The sequence below is a fragment of the Rhinoderma darwinii genome, chromosome 9, assembly GCF_050947455.1.
Source record: "Rhinoderma darwinii isolate aRhiDar2 chromosome 9, aRhiDar2.hap1, whole genome shotgun sequence".
NCBI lineage: Eukaryota > Metazoa > Chordata > Amphibia > Anura > Rhinodermatidae > Rhinoderma > Rhinoderma darwinii.
In genome coordinates, this window is record NC_134695.1 from 15075072 (window position 1) to 15099447 (window position 24376).

Consider the following 24376-nt stretch of genomic DNA (forward strand, 5'->3'; position numbering starts at 1 on the left):
GATAATTTATGTGTCATAGTATACACATGATACTTTTGTTCTGCTGTGGGTATTAGACCCAAGTCCCTCTTCCAGTTGAGCAGATAGGTAGGTGTGGGAAGATTGGATGGGGAAATCAGTAGGGTATATAACCTGGACAGTGAGTGACGTAACTGGCCCATACCTATGCAGGAGGAGCTCAAAAGGGGTTTTGTCCCACGCATGTTCAGAAGGGTTAGGTAAGGACACGAGAAAATGTCTCAATTGAGTGATCAGCCAAGGAGTGAAAGGAAGAGGGTCTGTCAGAGATGCTAATTGTGGACCGGTCATCTAGGCCTCCCCTTGTATGAAATGGGAAGCATGTCACTTACCTGCCTGCAGCCAGTGCCTGAATAGACCCCTTTCTCGCCCCAGAGGGAATGCGGGATTGCCCAAGACTGGGAACAGGGGGGACGGAGATGGGGAGATCTCTTTCCAGGGAAAGAGCCGGGACGCAACCGCCCAGGAGGGTCCAATCGTCGGGTGTGTCCGCACCGGTAGGGGAGTATCCCTGCTCAACCAAGGCAGAACCTGCAGAGGAACTGCCACCAAGGACTGTTCCATCGACACCCACTGTTTAACCTCCGTGTGCCGGAATCAGTCCAGAATTCGCGACAGGTGTGAGGACTGGTGGTAAGAGACAAAGTCCGGGAGACCCACTCCGCCCTCACACCTGGAACGGAAAAGCATGAAGCGGGTTATACGGGCTGGTTTCCCCACAAATATGAAATCGATGGAGTAAGGACAATAGGGCTTGAAAGAAGGTACGGGGGATATGAATCGGCAGGGCCTGGAAGAGATACAAAATCTGCGGCAGGATATTCATTTTAAAGATTGCACATCTGCCGAACCACGTGAAGGTGCCCGTTGTCCAGGAATCCAGATTGCTCTTTACACGTTGAAGGAGGGGAGGATAGTTAACTGCATAAAAGGCGAGATAGATCCCTGGAGTGCTGGACCCCCAAATACATGAGCGAGTCTCTAGCCCACTTAAAGGAGAAGGACCCCGACAGATCTTCCACCAAAGACTGCGGCAGCGATACATTAAGAGCCTCCGACTTCTGGTAGTTAATTTTGAAGTTGGAAAATTTCGAGTATCTACTCATCTCCACCATGAGATTGGGCAAGGAGATCCTGGGTGCGGTGAGAAATCACTGCATATGCTGTGACCTTATGGGATCGTCCTCCCAGTAATACACCCGCTATGTCTGGGTTGGAGCGAACCTGACATAGGAAGGGCTCCAGGCACAAAATGAAGATTAAGGGGGACAAGGGGCAACCCTGCCTCGTGCCGTTAGAGATAGCGAGCGGGGAGGAAAAGGTACCATTAACCTTAACCCGGGCCGAGGGAGAAGAGTAGAGGCCCGAAATCCATTGCACCATGTGAGTGCCCAACCCAATATGCCACAAAGTGAACAACATATAGTCCCAGGCGACCCTATCGAAGGCCTTCTCCGCATCCGTGGACAGCAAGAGCGTGGGAAGAGCCGAGGCAGCCGCGTGATAAATCAAGTTAATTGCCCTTGTGGTATTATCCCGAGCTTCCCTAAGAGGCATGAAGTACAACTGATGGCAATGGATCACACTGTGGAGGAGGGGGGTAATCCTATGGGCCAGGATCTTCGCAAACAGCTTTAGATCCGTGTTTAGCAAAGAAATGGGGCGATAGTTTTGGCATATGGATGGATCCTTCCCTTCCTTGGGTCTCACCGTGATGTAGGCCCTCAGTGTGTCCTGAGTTAGGGAGCGCCCCTCAGTAAGTGAGTTGTAGGCATGCAGGAAATGGGGAGCTAGCAGGTCTGAGCAAACCTTATAGTATTGTATGGTCAGACCATCAGGACCTGGCGCCTTCCCTGTCGGCAAATCCTTCAAGGCCTATGACCACTCTTCCGGGGAAATGGTCTCCTCCAGAACAGCAATAGCCTCCTGGGGGATACATTTCATCCCCGATGACTGGCGGTATGCCTCCATCTGCTCCAATCGGTTCCCCCATCCACAGACGGAGAGGCCCAAGGTAGATTATAAAGGGAGTGGTAATATGCCCGGAAGGCCTCCGAGATGTCCTGGGGGAGGTGCATACGCCTATTTCCGGAAGCCTGGATATGGGGAACGTAGGTACGTGATCGGGTTTTCCTAAGTGCCCGTGCCAGAGTCTTAACAGGTTTGTTACTGAATTCGTAGAAATGTCGTCTACATTTCATCAGGGAGGCTCTAGCCTTGGCAAGGCAGAGGGAACAAACCTGAACTCGCAGCTGCCCCAGCTCTGCCCCCATGACCCGATCCAGCGAGGCCTTATGGGACTCCAGGAGATGTATGCGGGACAAAAGATCAAGCAAATGTGCAGTCCACTCCTTTTTAAGTTTAGAACCTATGCGGATGAAGGAACCGCGGATCACACACTTATGAGCCTCTCAAATACAAAGCGGGTCCATCTCTGGGGAAACAGTGTCAAAATACTCCCGGAGATCCCTGTGTATGTCCGATACCACCATCGAATCCTGCAGAAGCGAGTCATTCAAACGCCTCTGCCAGGAGTGAGGGTGGGCCGCTGGGAGACAGGGGGTAAGAGTGATGAGCGCATGATCTGAAAAGGTAATATCATCAATAGAGACTGAGGAGAGGTCAGATAGGTGGGAGTGGTGTAGGAAGAAGTAGTCCAGTCTGGAGTATGTGTTGTGAGGGGCCAAAAAGAAAGTGTAGTCTTTTGTCGTTGGATGCAGGAGCCGCCACGCATCTACCAATTGGTGCTCATGCAACAACTGATGTATACGACGGTGAGCTGACCTGGGTAAGGACGAGTGCCCGCGCGAGGAGTCTAATGTAGGGTCCAAGGTGATGTTCAGATCCCCCCCCCAGTATTAGAGTGCCTTCCAGAAAGCTATCCAACTCCACCAAAACCTTCTCCAGGAAGGCAACCTGACCAGTGTTAGGGAGATAATATAAAGCCAGTGTGAACAGTGAGTTAGCCAACCTACCTTTCATGAATAGATACCTTCCCGCTTCATCCATGCGAGTCTCCACATGCTCCCATCCATGCGTGGTCTGTCCATGAGCTTATTGAAGATAATCATATAACCCCTCCGGGGGCACAGATTCCGAAATGCCTCTCAACTTCAGATTGTTCCGCCTCCCCCTGTTCTCCACATCATCCAGGTGCAATGAGAAATCCCGCATTTGGGTAGATTGGGTTTCCACGGTCTGAGAGAGAACAGAGAGGTCCATGGTGTGGACAGAATTCTGGCGTTCCAATGTTTCCACCCGTGCAGCTAATAAGCGTACCTCTTGAGAAACAGCCCCAATGGCCCTATCGTGCTTCTCTTCCAGCCGGGAGAGGCGTACATCCAGATCGAATTTGCTGGGTAATACCCGCACCATTTCCCGTAACTCCGCTAGTGTCCGTTCCATGGAGGGGGGGGCCCCGGGGATGAGGCAGGATGGTGGTCCCCCGAAACAGCTGATGGGGTGAGTGGCCCCCTCAGAATGGCAGGAGTCCCCTGACTGAGGTGCAGCCAGTCCACTGGGGGAGAGTGCCGGGGCGCGGTGGGAGAAAATGGCGCCGGGACCGCCCCGCCTTGCAAGGCCATGCGGCCATCTTCCTGTCCTGACACAGGCTGGGATGGGGAGAAGGGCATCAGCCAGCACCGGAAGAGCCGACCCAGACATGGCCTCTGTGCTCTGACCTACCTCCAGAGTCAAGATGGCAGGAGAGCAGTCCTGGGAGCTGCAGACGAGGCACGCCGGAACAGAGGAGCTGGAAGCAGGTGAGCACCCTCGTGCTGGCGGGGTCCAACTGCGGCCTACAGTGGGAGTAGAGGAAGGCCGCGGAGAAGCTCCGTCTCGTCTGGAGCGGAGGTACCGGTCTATGGGCGGGGTGCCGGGAGTGTCCGAGAGGCTCTTGCGGTGCCTCCCCTTAGTCATCACTCGTCTGGAATGGGTAAGTGAGCCCTTAGTGGGCGATGGTCTGTGGTGTGGGTCCGGAGCTCCAGGAATACACATCCTCACACCGCCATGTCAAAGCCACGCCCCCTATTTCAACTATTTTATATAACTACAAATGGCGTTTAAAATCTCTTCTATGAACGTTAGGGGACTCAATATTCCCTTTATGGGTTTACTTCTATGGAAAGAGATTCAAAAGCAAAAAATGTGATATTTGCTGTGTCCAAGAAACTCACCTTCTGCAAACTGATTCAGTGAGATTACATAATTGTAATTACCCACACATATTTTTTGCTCACGCTTCTACAAAAAGAAAGGGAGTCCTTATTGCCTTTAAAAATACTTTGGCCTTTCGAATTTACTTCCTGATATAGAAGGGAAATTTTGGATAGTGTTGAGCCTCATCAATAACGCCCCGTATGCTGTGGTCTCATTATATGCCCCCAACGTGCATCAAACTAGTTTCATTAAAACAACCATTGAATTGCCTACTAAACTAAAGCACAGTTCACTATTGTTTGGTGACGACTTTAATATAGTCTCTGACCCAGCTATTGATAAAAGTTCCTCCTCCAACCCTGCTAAAGAACCTAGTTTACATGATTTACTGTTTAAGGAGAACCTGTTTGACCCCTGGCGCATACTCCATGCATCTGAAAGGAACTACACATTTCTCCCATCCTCATAATGTTTATTCTCTCATAGACTTTTTCTTAACTGACAAATGGCTTCTTCAAATAATATCTAAGGCCTATATTGATATAATTACATCATTGGACCATGCTCCCATCTATACATGAATCCCTCAACCTCACTCCCACCTCCCCATGGAGATTGAATGACTATTAAACAGGGCTGAGTTTCAATCTTAAATAAGGAGATTTCAGATTTTTTCCAATTCAACGATAATAATGAAACTTCTGACTCCACAGTTTGGTGCACCCACAAAGCATTCATTAGAGGTCTATTTCTAAAATTAGAAAGTCATGATAAAAACATCAGGAACGAGAAGATCTTTCAACTTCTTTACAACATCAAACGGTTGGAGGATGAACACAAACTAAACCCTTTAAACTCCACCCTTCTAAGTTTGAAAAAATCCTGCCATCATTTATATTTATACAAGAAAAACGGTTATGAACTGAATCTTAGGAAAGCAAAAACATCTTTCTATTGGCAAGGTAATAGGGCCTCAAAAATGCTGGCAAATCAAATCAAAACTAGGGAGGCTAGATCATGAATTCTGTTTTTATATGATTATAAACATAATAAAAATTTTAATCGAGAAAAAAAAAAAAAAATCGCAGAATCTTTTTTTTTTTTTTTTTAGAATATTACAGTTCCCTTTACAATTTAGCTACAAGTGAGAAATATCCTCAACCAAATAGCACTTCAATTGATAATTTTCTCGACGAAGTCTCCCTCCCTAACTTAACTCCTGATCAAATTACCATTTTGAACAAGGAAGTATCACTAGACGAGGTCCTATCTACGATTAGACGTACTTACAAACGAGTATTATAAATCCTTTAAGACACTAGTATCTCATTTACTCAAAACTTTTTGCCAGATTTCTCACTCCGGCACCTGTCCCAACTAAATGCTTCATGCCTTGATTATTACTCTACCAAAACCGGGTAAGCCAGCTGATTGCCGTCTGATCTTAACCCATATTTAAAACTTAAAGAGGCTCTGTCACCAGATTATAAGTGCCCTATCTCCTACATAATCTGATCGGCGCTGTAATGTAGATAACAGCAGTGGTTTTTATTTTGATCCATGGCTGCAGGCGTCGGGAGGCGTCGGGAGGTGAGTGAACCCGACGGCCCGCGGCCATGGGCGCTACAATTATTTTTCCCGCACGGTGAACACCGCAAAAAAAATAAGTAAAAAACTATACCAGAATCGCTTTTTTTTTGGTCATCACCCTTACCAAAATATAGAATAAAAAGTGATAAAAAAGTCGCATATACCCCAAAATAGTACAAAAAAAAAAAACCGTTTTGCAAAAAAACAAGCCCTTACACAGCTATTTTGTCTGAAAAATAAAAAAGTTATGGCTCTCAGAATATGGTAACACAAAAAATAAGTTATTTTACAGAAAAGTGATTTGATTATTCAAATGCTACAAAACATTAAAAAACTATATACATATCGTATCACCGTAATCGTATTGACCCACAGAATAAAGAAAATGTCATTTATAGCGCACGGTGAACACTGTAAAAAATAGAAGGAAAAAAAACATTGTCAGAATTTATGTTTTTTTGTTACCTTGCTGGCAAAAAAAATCGAATAAAAAGTGATAAAAAAATAAAATTAAAAAAATTGCATGTACCCTAAAATGGTACCAATGAAAACTACAGATTGTCCCGCAACAAATAAGCCCCCACACAGCTCCGGTGGAGAAAAAATAAAAAAAGTAATGGCTCTCAGAATATAGCGACAGAAATTGTGCAGAGCGTTCCAAAAGCGGATAAGATCGGGCGCCATTTATCAGTGTGACTCCGGCCACATATCTATGAATTATTTTTTATTTACCGCATTATCATACCCTCTTATTATACCCTTATGTACTCTGCACAACCTACATATGCCCACACACCATAAACTGAAATACCAGTAAAACCCCAAACAGAACTACAAAGCAAAATCTGCACTCCGAAAGCCAAATGGCGCTCGCTCCATTCTGAATCCCACAGCATGCCCAAACACCAGTTTACGTCCATATATATGATATTTTCTATCCGGGAGAATCCGCTTAACATTGTATGAGGTATTTTTCTTCAGTGGCACAAACTGGGCACAACGTATTGTGCACTAAAATGGCATATCAGTGGAAAATTGTAAATTTCACTTTGCACCATCCATTGCACATTAACTCCTTCGCGCACCACGACATAATAGCATATCGAGGTGCGGGGGGGGGGGTTATACATGGAGCGGGCTCATGCGCTGAGCCCGCTCCATATGCTGCAGGTGTCAAATATGTATTACGGGACTAACGGACAGGAACAGCGATCGCGCTATTACAGGAGCCTGTAAAATTACAATATACTACAATACATTATTATTGCATTGCATTGTACCAGCGATCTAATGATCCCTGGTTCAAGTGCCCTAGGGGGACTAATACAATGTGTAAAAAAAAGTAAATGAAGTTATTATTAATGAAAAAAAGTCCAAAAAAAAAAAACCGCTTTCCCATTTTTCCTCTAAAGTAATGTAAATAATAAAAAACAAAACAAAATTGGTATCGCTCCATCCGTAAAAGTCCCAACTATTACAATATACAATTATTTAACTCGCACGCTGAACGCCGTAAAAAATAAAGAATTTAAAATGCCAAAATCGTAGTTTTTTTGGTCACCTTAGGTATAATTTTTTTTTAATAAAAAGTGATCAAAAAGTTGTTGTACCAAAAAATGGTACCAATAAATACTACATCTCATCCTGCCAAAAATAAGCCCTCACACCGCTCAATCGACCAAAAAATAAAAAACAAGTTATTTTCTCAAAATGTGGTGAAACAAAACGTTTGGTTTAAAAATAGTTTTCACCTTGTAAAAAAAAAAACTGTATAAATTTGGTATCACCTTAATTGTATTAAGTCTCAGAAATAATTTAAGTTGTTGTTTTTACAGCGAAAACGAAACCCAAAAAACAATGGAAGAATTGCAGCTTTTTGCAATTTCAGCCTGCAAAGAATTTCATTTTCAGTTTCCCAGTACATTAAATGGTACTTTAAATGGTGTCACTAGAAACTACACCATATACCACCCTACTGACAGAAAAAGAAATAAAGTTATGGCTCTTGGAAAGCGGGGAGGGAAAAACTAAAATGACAAAGCAAAAAATGGATCAGTCCTGAAAGGGTTAATTAATTTCGAATGAAAAAACATTTATGACAGGGTATTGCCGTACTCGGTACTTGATTTACAAACGTTTGGGTGCTTTTTCTCTTTTATCCTTAGTAAAAATGAAAAAAAAAATGAACATTTTAGTGGAAAAAAAAATGTATATTCATTTTCGTGGCCTAATTCTAATAAATTCTGCAAAAGACCTGTGGGGTCTAAATGCTCATTATACCCCTAGATAGATCACTTAATGGGTGAAGTTTCTCAAATGGGGTCAGTTTTGGGATGTTTCCACTGTTTTAGTACCTCAGGGGCTTCGCGAATGCGACATGACACCTGAAAATTCATTGTAAAAATTAAAAATTTCTATGTTTTTTCAGAAAAAAAGTAGATTTTCATTTTCACTGTCTAATTCCACTACGTTCTAAAAAACCTGTGGGGTTAAAATGCTAAATATACCCCTAGAAAAATTCCTTGAGGGGTGTAGTTTCCAAAATGGGGTCACTTTAGAGGGGTTTTCAATGTTTTAGTCCGTCCAGGGCGTTGCAAACACGACATGGCACTGAAAACCAGTCCAGCAAAATCTGCGCTCCAAAATACAAATGGCGCTCCGTCTATTCTAAGCCCTGCCATGGGTCCAGACAGCAGTTTATTACCACATATGGGGTATTGTCGTAATCGGGAGAAATCGCTTTCACAAGTTTTGGGGTGCTTTTTATTCTTTTTTTTTTATAAATTCTTTTATTTTCCATTTTCAACAACACGCAAAAGATAATAAAGTTCATACATGAGAAGCACAAACATCGGCATGCAGGCCAATATATACAGCAACAGTAGATGTGAAAAAACAGTATTGAGCAACTGAGAACATCACCAGAAAAACCATCCTGTGCACACCGAAACCAGCAGACATGCACAGCTACCAGTAAGAAGAACAGGGCAAAAAGGAGATAGAAAGAAGCAGAAAGAAGAAGGAAAGCGGAGGGAAAAGAGATAAGATAGGGAGTTTACATAAAGCACCAGACCAGAGGACTTAAAGTCAAGAGGCAACATTGGTCCGAAATTCCACAGAAGATTGAAATCTAATCCAATGATGCCAGGTTTTGAGGAAATTAGCATGAGTCCCTCTCATGGATGCAGTGAGATCCTCCATTCTCACAATCTCCTGAATGTTGCCAAACCACATACCAATCGACGGGGTACAAGATTGTCTCCACAGCGCATGAATGCATGCTCTAGCTGCATTCACCAGATGATGAACCACTGAGCGCCGGTACGTATTTAATGGAATATCACACAGATGGAGCAGGAAGAAGGCTGGGGAACATGAAAGGGGGAAGTCCGTAAATTTGGAGGAGATGCGCCACACTTCCGACCAGAAGTCTTTCACCTTCGGACAGTCCCAGAAGATGTGTAAGATTGTGCCCACATGCTCTCCACATCTCCAACACAACGGGGAGACAGCAGATATTAATGGGTGCAATCTGGAAGGCACTCTATACCAGCGCTACAAGATCTTAAATCCTGCCTCCTGGAATCTGCTAGCCATGGAGGATTTATGTGTCATTGTAAACAAACGATCCTTAAGTTCTGCAGTAAATGTTAGACCCAAGTCCCTCTCCCAACTAACCAAGTAGGAAGGTGTGGAGAGGTTGGATAGAGAAATCAGAAGAGCATAAAGTCGAGACAGTGAATGACGTACTGTGCCCGTGCAAAGTAGCTCAAAAGGGGAACTGTCCCGAGAGTATGCCGATTGGTTAGGTAAGGACGTGAGGAAATGTCTCAGCTGAGTAGCCTGCCAAAAGGTAAAGGAGTGAGGGTCTGTTAGAGATGCTAATTGTTGGCTAGACATCCAGTTCCCACCCTGAATGAAATGAGCCGCATGTCCCCTACCTGCCCGCAACCAGCGCTGGAATGGACCCCATTCCTGTCCAGGAGGGAATGCAGGCTTGCCCAGAATAGGGAACAATGGGGAGGGGGGACGTGAGATTTCTTTCCGAGGAAAGAGCCGGGACGCAACCGCCAAGGTGGGCCCAATAGTCGGGAGTGTCTGTGCCGATAAGGGAATGTGTTTGCCAAACCAAGTCAGTATCTGCAGAGGGACAGCAAGGAAGGTCTGTTCCATAGCCACCCACTGTTTAACCCCAGTATGTCTACACCAGTCCAGAATTCGTGATAAATGTGAGGCCTGATGGTATGAGACAAAATCTGGTAGGCCAACACCGCCCTCACACTTAGCATGAAAAAGCATAGAACGGGCAATACCAGCTGGTTTCTCCACCCATATGAGTCTATGTAGTATGGACAACAGGGTTTGGAAGAAAGGACGAGGAATGTGGACGGGCAGAGCTTGGAAGAGGTACAAAATCTGCTGTAAAATGTTCATTTTAAATATTGTGCACCGACCAAACCAGGTAAAGGTGCCCGGAGTCCAAATCGCTCTTTATGCGTTGAAGAAGCGGAGGGTAGTTCACCGCATAAAGGTGAGACAGATCACTGGTAAGCCGGACTCCCAAATACTTGAGCGAATCCCTAGCCCATTTAAAGGAGAATGACTCCGACAGATTCTCCACAAGAAACTGTGACAACGAGATATTGAGCGCCTCCGATTTCTGGTGGTTAATTTTGAAATTGGACAATATAGAGCAGGGGTCTCAAACTCGGCCGGGTAAGTGGGCCGCATATAGAAAAAATGTGAAGTGGTCGGGCCGCATTACTTTCAAATTTGATACAACACAAAATTATTGTTAATCAATTAGTTATTTGAACTACTATAACACTATATTACTATAATAATAGCGCTAGGTTTAAAATGTGAGATATTTCTCCACATGCTTATTTCAACAATCCAGCTTTCCAGTTTAAGTGTCGCTAAATGCAGTCCGGCGGCTCAGTTAGCACACATGTCAAGATTGGGCAGTCCCTTTTTAGATAGTGCCACAGTGCCCTCGGTGGATGCTGCCGCAGAGCCCTGTGTAGATGCTGCCACAGCAGTGCCCTGTGTAGATGCCGCCACAGCAGTGCCCTGTGTAGATGCCGCCACAGCAGTGCCCACTGTAGATGCTACCACAGCAGTGCCCCCTGTAGATGCCGCCACAGCAGTGCCCCCTGTAGATGCCGCCACAGCAGTGCCCCCTGTAGATGCCGCCACAGCAGTGCCCCCTGTAGATGCCGAAACAGCAGTGCCCCCTGTAGATGTCGCCATAGCAGTGCCCCCTGTAGATGCCGCCACAGCAGTGCCCCCTGTAGATGCCGCCACAGCAGTGCCCCCTGTAGATGCCGCCACAGCAGTGCCCCCTGTAGATTCCCGCCACAGCAGTGCCCTGTAGATGCCGCCACAGCAGTGCCCCCTGTAGATGCCGCCACAGCAGTGCCCCCTGTAGATGCCGCCACAGCAGTACCCCCTGTAGACTGGGACTCCAGCTGTGCTCCTGACATCACTGGGACTCCTGCTCTGGGGAAGCCCCTGACATCATTGTCGATGTATGGACAGCGATGTCAGAGGCTTCCCCAGAGTCCCGGAGAAGAGCCGATAATAGCGCTCTGCCCAGGACTCCGCTCTGGGGAAGACCCTGACACACTGTCCATATATGGGCAGCGATGTCAGGGAATTCCACAGAGTCCCGGAGCAGAGCCTGTACTAGCGCTCTGCTCGGGACTCCGCTCTGGGGAAGACCCTGACACACTGTCCATATATGGGCAGCGATGTCAGGGAATTCCACAGAGTCCCGGAGCAGAGCCTGTACTAGCGCTCTGCCCGGGACTCCGCTCTGGGGAAGACCCTGACACACTGTCCATATATGGGCAGCGATGTCAGGGAATTCCACAGAGTCCCGGAGCAGAGCCTGTACTAGCGCTCTGCCCGGGACTCCGCTCTGGGGAAGACCCTGATACACTGTCCATATATGGGCAGCGATGTCAGGGAATTGCACAGAGTCTCGGAGCAGAGCCAATACTAGCGGCTCTGTGTCCCGCGGGCCGCAGATGACAGCCCCAGGGGCTGCATGCGGCACGCGGGCCGCGTGCTTGAGACCCCTGATATAGAGTATCTACTCAACTCCGCCATCAGATTGGGCAAGGAAATCCTGGGTGAAGTAAGAAAAAAGAGCAAATCCTCTGCATATGCTGCGACCTCATGGGACATCTCCCCCAGAGGAACGCCCGCTATATCTGTATTGGAGCGTACACGACACAAGAAGGGCTCCAAGAATAAAATGAAAATTAAGGGGGACAAGGGACAGCCTTGCCTAGTACCATTCGAAATAGCGAGCGAGGAGGAGAAGTGACCATTGACCTTAACCCGGGCCGAGGGGGAGGAGTAGAGACTCGAAATCCATTGCATCATATGGGTGCCTAGTCCAATATACCGTAAGGTGGCCAGCGTAAAGTCCCAGTTGACCCTGTCAAAGGCCTGCTCCGCATCCGTGGACAGAAGGAAAGTGGGCAGAGCCGAGGCAGCGGCTTGTTACATTAAAGAGGCTCTGTCACCACATTATAAGTGGCCTATAATGTACATGATGTGATCGGCGCTGTAATGCAGATTTTATTTAGAAAAATGATCATTTTTGACGGAGTTATGACCTATATTAGCTTTATGCTAATGAGTTTCTCAATGGACAACTGGGCGTGTTTTACTATATGGCCAAGTGGGCGTTGTGGAGAGAAGTGTATGACGCTGACCAATCCGCGTCATACACTTCTCTCCATTCATTTATACAGCACATAGCGATATAGCTATATCGCTATGTGCAGCCACATAAACACACTGTAACGTTACTGCAGTGTCCGGACAATGAATATACATTACCTCCAGCCAGGACGTGAATTGTATTCAGAATCCTGACCACTTCTGTAGCATCTGTGTGAGACTACAGCACAGCACAGCGAGATCTCGCTGTAAATGACAGTTTACAGCGTAATCTCACGAGACTACGCCTGCTATGCTGTAAATCACAGAGAAGTGGTCAGGATTCTGAATACACATCACGTCCTGGCTGGAGGTAATGTATATTCATTGTCAGGACATTGCAGTAATGTTAGGGTATGTTCACACGGCCAAATTTCAGACGTATACGAGGCGTATTATGCCTCGTTTTACGTCTGAAAATACGGCTCCAATACGTCGGCAAACATCTGCCCATTCATTTGAATGGGTTTGCCGACGTACTGTGCAGACGACCTGTTATTTACGCGTCGTCGTTTGACAGCTGTCAAACGACGACGCGTAAAAATACAGCCTCGTCAAAAGAAGTGCAGGACACTTCTTTGGACGTTTTTGGAGCTGTTTTCTCATAGACTCCAATGAAAACAGCTCCAAAAACGGACGTAAAAAACGCCGCGAAAACGGCGCGAAAAACGCCGCGAAAAATGCGAGTTGGTAAAAAAACGTCTGAAAAGCAGGGTCTGTTTTCCCTTGAAAACAGCTCTGGATTTTCAGACGTTTTTGTTGACTACGTGTGAACATACCCTTATAGTGTGTTTATGTGGCTGCACATAGCGATATAGCTATACTGCTGTGTGCAGTGTAAATGAATGGAGAGAAGCACTGTTTGGATAGTGTTGTGGCAGTTAATATGGCTTATGGTGGGTGAAGTATGATGCGTTATAGGGTCTCATGGTTTGCTGATATATATTGTTAACGATGCAGTTTGGGTACAACCATGGTCCTAGTATGGGAACTATTGTCATACATTTAGCGGTGTATGTATAATATGGTCTATATCTATCGATATTGAATGTATATTACTACCATTCTCTGCCCTGCCTTACGATAGACACTGTCTGTTCATGTACTGATTGTACATTTGTTTTTATCGGTGTAATTTTTAAACAGTATGTACAACTGTTTTGTTTGTCTTCAATAAAAGATTTTTGTATTTTTCCATGAAATGATTGATATGGTCTCATTATGAATAACAGTTTGTAAAAGAGGGGTCAGCCTATATGCCAACATTTTTGCAAACGACTTTAGGTTTACATTTAACAATGATATAGGGCAGTAATTTTTGCACAGGGAAGGATCCTTGCCCTCCTTGGGTATCACCGTAATGTAAGCCCAAAGTGTATCTTGGGAAAGGGAGCTCTCCTCAGTAAGTGAGTTGGAGGCGTGTAGAAAGTGAGGGGAAAGCAGGTCCGAACAGGCCTTATAATATTGCAAAGGGACGCCATCAGGGCCCGGCGCCGTCCCCACTGGGGAGTCCTTCAATGCCCACGACAACTCGTCTGGGGAAATAGGAGCCTCCAGAGCAGCAAGTGCTTCCTGGGGGATACATCTCATCCCAGAGGTCTGAAGAAAGGTCTCAATCCTCTCCATATGGCTCTCCCCAACAGGAGATGAAGAGGCTCGAGGAAGATTATAGAGAGAGTGGTAGTAGGCACGGAAGGCCTCCATGTTGTCATGGGGAAGATGCAGGCGCCGATTGTGGGAAGCGTAAATATGAGGAATATATGTATGAGAACGGGTTTTTCTAAGTGCTCGTGCAAGGGTCCTACCCGGTTTGTTACTGAATTCATAAAAGTGCCGCCTGCATTTAGCTAAGGAAGCCCTAGCCTTGGAAAGGCAGAGAGATCAAACCTGAACCCTCAGCTGCCCCAGCTCCACCCCAACAACCCGGTCCAGGGAGGCCTTGTGGGACTGTTCCAACAAATGTATTCAGGACAAGAGATCCAACAAGCATGCAGCCCGCTCCCTCTTTAATTTAGATCCAATGCGAATGCAGGAACCACGAACTACACACTTATGAGCCTCCCAAATGCAAAGAGGTCCGGAGAGACATTTGTGGCAAAATACTCTTGTAGGTCCCTGCGTATATCCATTATCACTGTCGGATCCTGCAGAAGCGATTCATTCAAGCGCCACTGCCAGGAAAGAGGGTCAACCATTGGGAGGGCGAGAGTGTGTTATAAGAACGTGATCAAAAAAGGTAATATCATCTATGGAAGCTGAAGTGAGGCAGGAAAGATGTGTATGACGTAGAAAGAAATAATCTTTTCTGGAGTATGCGTTTTAGGGGGCCGAGAAGAATGTATAGTCTTTTGTCCACGGGTGCAGGAGACGCCACACATCGATTAATTGATGTTCATGTAACAACTGACGAATAGGACGATGGGCAGACCTAGATAAGGATGAGTGCCCTCATGAAGAGTCTAAGGTGGGATCTAGGGGCACATTCAAGTCACCTCCCAATATTAGAGTACCTTCCAGAAAGTCATCCAACTCCGTCAGGACCCTCTCTAGAAAGGCAACCTGACCAGAGTTATGGAGATAATACGAGGCCAGTGTGAACAGGGTGTTAGTCAGCCTACCTTTCACGAAGAGATACCTTCCCGCTCCATCAGTGCGAGTCTCCACATGTTCCCAAGGGAGAGAACGTGAAATCAGGATGGAGACCCCCTTTGTCTTAGAGTCTGGGGACATGCTATGATACCCGTACGTATAATGTGAATCCGTGAGCTTCGGAATACAATCAGCCCGAAATGGAGTCCTGAAGGAAGGCCACCTGCGCTTTTTTCTTCCAGAGAAGACAGAGAATGGAGGACCTCTTCTCAGGGATGTTCAGACCATGGGCATTCAGGGAAACAACAGTAATGTTAGACATGGTGGGGGAGGAAGAAGAAGACAGAGAGGAGAAAGGAAACAAAGAAAGAAAAAGTCCCCTTAGAAGAGGTATAAATACGAGAACAATGTAACAAGACAGCCCCACTATAAGCGGGATACAAAACCCCACAACAACTCGTCGTGTGCTAAGTCACCCTCAGAAGGAAAATATCCTCCGACCAAGACACACCAACACGGGACCCTAATGGGGAACGAAGAATGACAGCGATGCGAAAAGGCAAAATTATATAAGAACTGCAAAATATACAAGGATTAGCAAAATGAACTCAAGGATACTCCAGACCCTACCGGCTAGATAATGAGTGGACTTCCCGACCCACCTACAAAGAACCACCTACCACAGTAATCCCACGGGAGGGGGCTCCCAGCTGCCTAGGACAGCTTGTATGGTGCCATCCGTATGAACGTCACCAACAGAGACAGGGGGGCACAACAGGCAGAAGAAGTATAAGCTAAGCAACAACACTAAGAACTATGTTGGGAATACGAACCGGAAGGTATCCGGAACCAATACCCCCTGTGGCCAGCCTAACCTCCCCGCTCCCTCCCCCAACACGCACCCAGCCGGGCCAGTGAGGCACAGACGCAGGGAACGGGCATAAGTGTAGACTTCTGCGGAGACCAACCTACCCCTAAATGGGGAAACATGTGGAAGTCAACAAAGAGAGGAGCCCCCGTGCCATCGTACTATTCAGAATACCCTGTTCAAAAACCAACACGAATACTAATAGAGACACCTCCTGAAGTACACTGCAAATGGGAAATAAGCACATGTAACACACAAAATACTGACCGAGGCCCACATGGGGAGGGCTAGGCCATACAGTAAAAATGTGATAGGTCAGTCTCTGCGAGAGGAACGCCTCACTGGTGTCCGCATCTCGGCTGGACAGTCTCTAGAGCGATGCAGAATTGGGCGTGCTGGATCTGTATAGGAACCTCCCCTGGGAAAGAGCGACGTTGGGGGCTCAGTCCAATCAGTCAACAGGAATGGAGGGATCTCCAGGAACCGAAATGCCTCCTCCAAGTCATCCAGAGATCGAACAGCAAACGAATGACCCTGTTTGAGGAGTATGATGTGGAAGGGATGGCCCCACCTGTACTTAGCGACCGCTGCTTTAGTAACCTCCAGTAAAGGGCGTACAGCCCTACGCATGTAGAGAGTCAATCTGGAAACATCAGGCAATAACCTCTGAACCATTATAGGGTATGGCCCCTTTCTCCCATGCTCTCCGTGCAATGTCCTCCTTCTGTTTGTAGAAATGAACTCTGCATATGACATCCCATGGGCGGTTGACGTCTCTGGCCCGTGGGCCCGCCAATCTATGCACTCTATCAATCTCAATGGCCATATCCCGTGGTCTATCTAGGAGCTTGTTGAAGATATGAGTCACTGCGTCATACAGGCCTTCTGGAGGCACTGAGTCCAATAAGCCCCTCAATTTCAAATTGTTCCGTCTCTCCATATTTTCGACATCATCCAGGTGTAAGGAAAAGTCCTGCATTTGGGTAGATTGAGTGTCCAGAGTCTGACAAAGGACCGAGATGTCCAGAGAATGAACAGACTTCTGGCGCTTCAATGTCGCCACACACGCGGTAAGAGAACGTACCTCCTGGATAACTGCATCAATGGCCTTATCATGCTTTTCCTCCAGGCGGGAGACACATATGTCCAAATCAGACTTTGTAGGCAGAGCCCGCACCATTTGCCATAGCTCTGTCAAGGTCCGTTCCATAGAGGGTGGAGGACCCGAAGAAAAGACCGACAGGTGGTCCCCCTCAACCGCAGAGGGGGTGGGTGGCCCCCTCAGAATGTCAGCCATCCCCTGGCTAAATTACAACAAGTCCTCTGAGGGAGACAGCTGTGGAGTGGCAGGGCCGGCGGAGCCGTCCCAGGCACGGCATCAAAGCCCAAACACACCTCAGGTGTTGCCATGTCGGGAGCGTGCACAGGGGAGCAGCTGCTGGTACTTGCCGCCCGAGTGGAGCAGGGAGTCGGCGGGAGCCCACGTGCTGGCGGTCTCGGACTGCGGCCTAGAGAAGAAATGGAGGAGCGCCGCAGAGATGCCCCGTCGTGTCGGGAACTAAGGAATCTGCCGATAGAAGAGGTGCAGGGAGTAGCCGAAAGATTCTTACGATTCCTACCCTTCGTCATAACTCCCAGAAGCCAGGTAAGTGAGCCCTGAGGGCGATTTTCTGTAAGCCGGGTTCGGAGCCTCGAGAAGATGCATCCTCACACTGCCATGTCAAAAATTAAAAATGTCTATTTTTTTTTTCAGAAAAAAAGGAGATTTTTCATTTACACAGACTAATTCCGATATATATAGCAAAAGACCTGTGGGGTCAATATGCTAACTGTACCCCTAGATAAATTCCTTGAGGGGTTTAGTTTACAAAACAGTGTCACTTTGGGGAGTTTCCACTGTTTTGGCACCACAAGACCTCTTCAAACCTGACATGGTGCCTAATATATATTCCAAAAAAAGGAGGCCCCAAAATCCTCTAGGTGCTCTCTTGCTTCTTAGTCCGTTGTTTCAGTCCATTTGCACACTAGGGCCACATGTCAGGTATTTTGAAAAACTGCAGGATATGGGCAATAAATATTGAGTTGTGTTTCTCTGGTAAAACCTTCTGTTACAAAAAAAAAATGTATTGCAAATTAATTTCAGCAAAAAAAATATTTATTTGTGAATTTCCCCTCTACGTTGCTTTAATTCCTGTTAAACACCTAAAGGGTTAAGAAACTTTACGAATGCTGTTTTGAATACTTTGAGGGGCACAGTTTTCAAAATGGGGTGATTTATGAGGACTTTCTAATATATAAGGCCCTCAAAGCCACTTCAGACCTGAACTGGTCCTTGAAAAATAGCCTTTTGAAATTTTCTTGAAAATGGGAGAAATTACAAGGCTTAGAACTTTAGCAGCAAAGTCCTAGAAAAATAAAAGAATGTTCAAAAATCAATGCAAACATAAAGTAGACATATGCAATATGTGAAATAGTATTTTTTTGTGGTATTACGATCTATTTTACAAGCAGATATAATTAAAATGAGAAAAGTCATAATTTTTGCAAATTTTCTTTACATTTTGGTGTTTTTCACAAATAAGCAATGAATTTATCGACCAAATTTTTCCACTAACATAAAGTACAATATGTCACGAGAAAATAATCTCAGAATCCCTTCGATAGATTTGAAAAAATGGGGCTGGTCCTGAAGGCCAAAATGAGCTTGGTCCTGAAAGGGTTAAGTTGGTTAAAATCGCTCTGCCTTATTTGGAAATAAAACTCACTTTTTCCAGTTCAAATTTATTTGAACTCAATTATGGCTTCCTCCTAGATTCTATCAGAGTAGACATTCAAAAATTGAAAACTCAGGGTATTTCATGGGTGGGCAAGATCTATGCGTTTAACCCCTTAAGGACGCAGCCTAGTTTTGGCCTTAAGGCTCAGAGCCCATTTTTCAAATCTGACATATTTCACTTTATGTGGTAATAACGTGGGAATGCTTAAACATACCCAAGCGATTCTGAGATTGTTTTCTCGTGACACATTGGGCTTCATGTTCGTGGTAAAATTTGGTCGATATATTCAGTGTTTATTGGTGAAAAATTGCAAAATTTAGAGAAAATTTTGAAAAAATTGCATTTTTCAGAATTTAAATGCATCTGCTTGTAAAACAGACGGTTATACCACCCACAATAGTCACTAGTTCACATTTCCCATATGTCTACTTTAGATTGGCATCGTTTTTTGAACATTCTTTTATTTTTCTTGGATGTTACAAGGCTTAGAACATAAACAGCAATTTATCATATTTTTAAGAAAATGTCAAATGCCTTTTATTTAAGGTACCTCTTGAGTTCTGAAGTGGCTTTGAGGGGCCTATGTATTAGAAACCCTGATAAAACACCCCATTTTAAAAACTAGACCCCTCAAAGTATTCAAAACAGCATTTAGAAAGTTTTTTAACCCTTCAGGCATTTCACAGGAATTAAAGCAAAGTGGAGGTGAACTTTGCAAATTTCATTTTTCTTGCGGAACTTCAATTTTATTCATTTTTTTTTCTGTAACACGGAAGGTTTTACCAGAGAAACACTACTAAATATGTATTGTCCAGATTCTGCAGTTTTTAGAAATGTCCCACATGTGGCCCTACTGCGCTCGCGGACTAAAACACAAGCCCTAGAAGCAAAGAAGCACCTAGTGCATTTTGAGTCCTCTTTTTTATTAGAATATATTTTAGGCAGCATGCCGGGTTTGAAGAGGTGTTGAGGTGCCAAAACAGTAGGAATCCCCCAATAGTGACCCCATTTTGGAAACTACACCCCTCAAGGAATTCATTTATGGTTGTTGTTACCATTTTGACCGCACAGTTTTTTCACAGCACGAATTTGAATTGGGCTGTGAAATGAAAAAAATTTCATTTTTCCCTATAAAATGTCATTTGTGATCAAAATTTCTTATTTTCACAGGAAACAAAATACCCCATTTGGTTGCCCAATTTGTCCTTAGTGTGGCAATACCCCATTTGTGGTGATAAACTGCCGTTTGGGCCCATGGGAGGGCTCAGAAGGAAAGGAGCGCTATATGTTTGTTGGAGTCCAGATTTTGCTGGATTGGTTTTCGGGTGCCATGTCGCATTTGCAGAGCCTCAGGGGTATCAAAGCAATGGAAACCCACCAAAAGTGACCCCATTTTGGAAACTACACCCCTCAAGGAATTAATTTATGGTTGTTGTTAGCATTTTGAGCACACAGTTTTTCACAGCACCTATTTGAATTGGGCTGTGACATTAAAAAAATGACATTTTTTCCAATAAGATGTAATTTTTTATCAAAATTTCTTATTTTCACAGGGAACAAAATGCTCAATTTTGTTGCCCAATTTCTCCTGAGTGCAGCAATACCCCATTTGTGGCAATAAACTGCCGTTTGGGCCCATGGGAGGCCTCAGAAGGGAAGGAGCGCTGTGTGTTCTTTGGAGTCCAGATTTTGCTGGATTGGTTTTCGGCTGCCATGTCGCATTTGCAGAGCCCCAGAGCTATCAAAGCAATAGAAACCAATCACAAATGACCCCATTTTGGAAACTACACCCCTCAAGGAATTCATTTATGGGTAATGTGACCATTTAGACCCCATAGTTTCTTCACAGAACTTATTTGAATTGGGCTGGGAATTAAATAAATATATATTTTTTCCAATAATATGTCATTTTAGCTCAAAAATTCTTATTTTCACAAGAAACAAAATACCCCATTCTGTTGCGCAATTTGTTCTGAGTGCGGCAGTACCCCATTTGTTGTGATAAACTGCCGTTTGGGCCCATGGGAGGGCTCAGAAGGAAAGGACCACCATTTGGCCTACTGGGGATTTTCTAGTGTGAAGTCATGTATGCAGAAGCACCTGAGGTACCAGTACAGTTGAAACCCGCAAGAAGTGACCCCGTTTTAAAAACTACACCCTTAAGGCATTCATCTAGAGGTGTAGTGAGCATTTTGACCGGAGACCTACACCCCATAAACTGTAATGTGGGTTCTCCCGGGTATGGCAATACCCTACATGTGGCTGTTATCAGCTGCCTGGGCACACAGCAGGGCTCAGAGGGGAAAGACGAGGGGGGATAAGCTGTGCGGAGGGCATCAGGGTAAGTAAAACTGGGGTAAATTATAAACCAAGGGATGTATGATAAATTTTAAAACACTCTTTCATACAGAGCTCTGGTTATTCGGGACACGTGTCACATTGATATATTGTGTAATCCCTTATCGCCCTCTTATAGCAGACTTTGCACCTCTTTTGACTTTTTCCCTTCTTGCCAGTTTGGGGAACTTCCCCTGGAAAGTGTTGCCGCCCTGGTACGATGCGTGTGGCCCCGCTTCCAGAAGTACTGGGTGCCCCCCCTTCTTGGTCCCTAAAGATTAGGTTCTTGATAATCACCTCTTGAAATTGCAGGAAAGTTCCCGTCTGGCCTGCACATCGACGTAGCACGTACGCATTGTACAAAGCCATCTGTATGATGTGCACGGCCAGCTTCTTATACCACACCGCATAGCGCTGTAGGGCTTCAGGGCTTGATGTTACAAGTCCATCCCTCCCATGTACCTATTGTAGTCCAGGATGCAGTCTGGTTTGGGGGTGGCCTTTCCTTCATATATCCTAAACCTGTAGGTATACCCGGATGCACTCTCGCAGCTTATACATCTTCACGCCATACCTTGCCCTCTTACCCGGCAGGTACTCGCGGAATTGAACCCTCCCTTTAAAATGTACCAGGGACTCATCAATAGAAATACACTTCTCGAGGGTGTATGCTTGGGAAAACCGGGCACTGGAACGGTCTAATAGGGGTCTCCGTTTATACAAACGGTCAAAACTGGGGTCATCTCGGGGTGGGCACGGCTCATTATCAGTATAATGTAAGAAGCGAAGTATTGCCTCATTTATTTATTTTTTTAGGTTCCAGTTCAGTTCTGAAGTTGCTTTGAGGGGCCCATATATTAGAAACCCCTATGAAATACCCCATTTTAGAAACTAGACCCCTCACAACAGCATTTAGAAAGTTTATGAACCCTTTAGGTGTTTCACAAAAATTTAGAGCAAAGTAGAGGTGAAATTTACATTTTTTTTTTTGTCAGAAAATCCTCTTTATACCATTTTTTTTATAACACAAAAGGATTTATCAGAGAAACGCAAATTAATACGTATTGCCCAGATTCTGCAGTTTTTAGAAATATCCCACATGTGGCCCTAGTGCGGTAATGGACTGAAGCACCGGCCTCCGAAGCAAAGGAGCACCTAGTGGATTTTGAGGCCTCTTTTTTATTAGGCACCATGTCCGGTTTGAAGAGGTCTTGTGGTGCCAAAACATTGGGAAACCCCCAAAAGTGACCCCAATTTGGAAACTAGACCCCTTGAGGAATCCATTGTAGTTTTCTTGGGGTGCATGCGGCTTTTTGATCAGTTTTTATTCTATTTTTAGGTGGCGTGGTGACTAAAAAACAGCAATTCTACTATTGTTTTTTTATTATTTTTTTTTTACAGCGTTCACCGTGCGCTATAAATAAAATATTCACTTTATTCTGCGGGGCGATACGATTACGGCGATACCAGATGTTTATAGTTTTTTTTTATGTCTTATGGCGTTTGCACAATAAAATACGTTTTGTAAACAATCATTCACTTTTTGTGTTACCTTATTCTAAGAGCCAGAACGTTTTTATTTTTCAAACAATAAAGCCGTGCGAGGACTTATTTTTTGCGTAACGAACTGTAGTTTCGATCAGAACCATTTTTAGGTACATGCGACTTTTTGATCTCTTTTTATTCCATTTTTTGGGAGGTGAAGTGACCAAAGAATTGTGATTGTGGTACGGTTTATTATTATTTTATTTTACGGCGTTCATCGTGCGGGATAAATAACGAAATAGTTTTGTAGTTCAGGCCGTTACGGACTCGGCGATACCAATTATGTATAGTTTATTTGTTTGTTTATATATTTTTATTAATAATAAATGACTGATAAGGGAAAAGGGGGGATTTTTACTTTTATTACTTTTAAATCTTTTATTTTCTTATTTTTACACATCTTTTTTTAACTTTTTTTTTACTTTAGTACTTTGTCCCACTAGGGGACTTGAGGGCAGGAGGCTCTGATCGCAATTCTAATACACTGCACTACATGCGTAGTGCAGTGTATTAGAACTGTCAGCTACTCACTGACAACAAGCATAGTGGGTCCTGACGTTGTCAGGACCCACTAGGCTTCCGTCTATGGCATAGCCGGACGCCATTGTTTGGGGTCCGGTTGCCATAGTCACCATCGCCGGCCGCTATCGCGTAGCAGGCCAGCGATGGCAGCTTAACCCCTAAAAAGCCGCGATCTCTATAGAACGCGGCTTTTAAGGGGTTAATCGGCGGGGACACAGCGATCGGCCCCCCGCTGTAGGAGCTGTGACAGCTGCTGAACAAGACAGCAGCGTCACAGCTCCTGTATGTGTCGGGAGGACGGCCGAAACGGCCGTTACTCCCGTGACGTACTATTACGTCATGGAGCGCGAACGATACAGCTGCCATGACGTAATAGTACGTCAAGGAGCGGGAAGGGGTTAAGATGGTTATCCTGCCAAAAATGTTATATGTATTCAGAAACATTCCCATTTTCCTGCCTATATCTTTTCTAAATAAACTTCAATCGATTGTACAAAACTTAATTTGGGGGTAAGATGAGACCCAGGATTAAGTCCAACATTCTACATTTAACCCATCTTGTAGGGGGCTTAAAGGGAATGTGTCGCTAGAAATGTTTTATTTTTTTTTAGTTAAAGGGAATGTGTTGCGAGTTTTTGTTTTTTAAATATAACAGTTAGTGTAAAAATGATAAAACATTGTTCTAATGTTCCTTTAAACAGTTAGTAAATACATGATTAGAAATTGTAGTAATTTTTTTAATTTTTTCACTAGTCAGGAAATATTATAAATTAGATTCTAATTTATAACACTTCCCAGTGCTGGTCACTAGATGGAGCAATTCCCAAAATTGCAGCATTGCATGTGGTAAAGCAACCACATTGCTTTATGCTGCAAAATTTGGGAAAACTCACTCGCTCTAGTGAGCTCTCAGAATTCCCCCCTCCTTTATCCTGGCTAGTGCCGCGAGAAACGAGTGGATTGAACGGTCAAACCTCCTACATGGTGTGTCGCCATTTTTTGAGCTAACACACAGTGTAGTAGGTTAACATACACTAGTAAACACACAGTAAAACACGAACATACATAGAAATAACTTACCTGCTCCAGTCGCCGCCGCTCCCTCCGGTCCGTCCGCTCCCGCCGCTCCAAGTGCACAAGTCCGGAAGCCGCGACCGGAAGTAGTAATCTTACTGTCCGGCCTCGTCTTCCGGTCTACAGGAAAATGGCGCCGGACGGCGCACAGTTCAACTTGGAC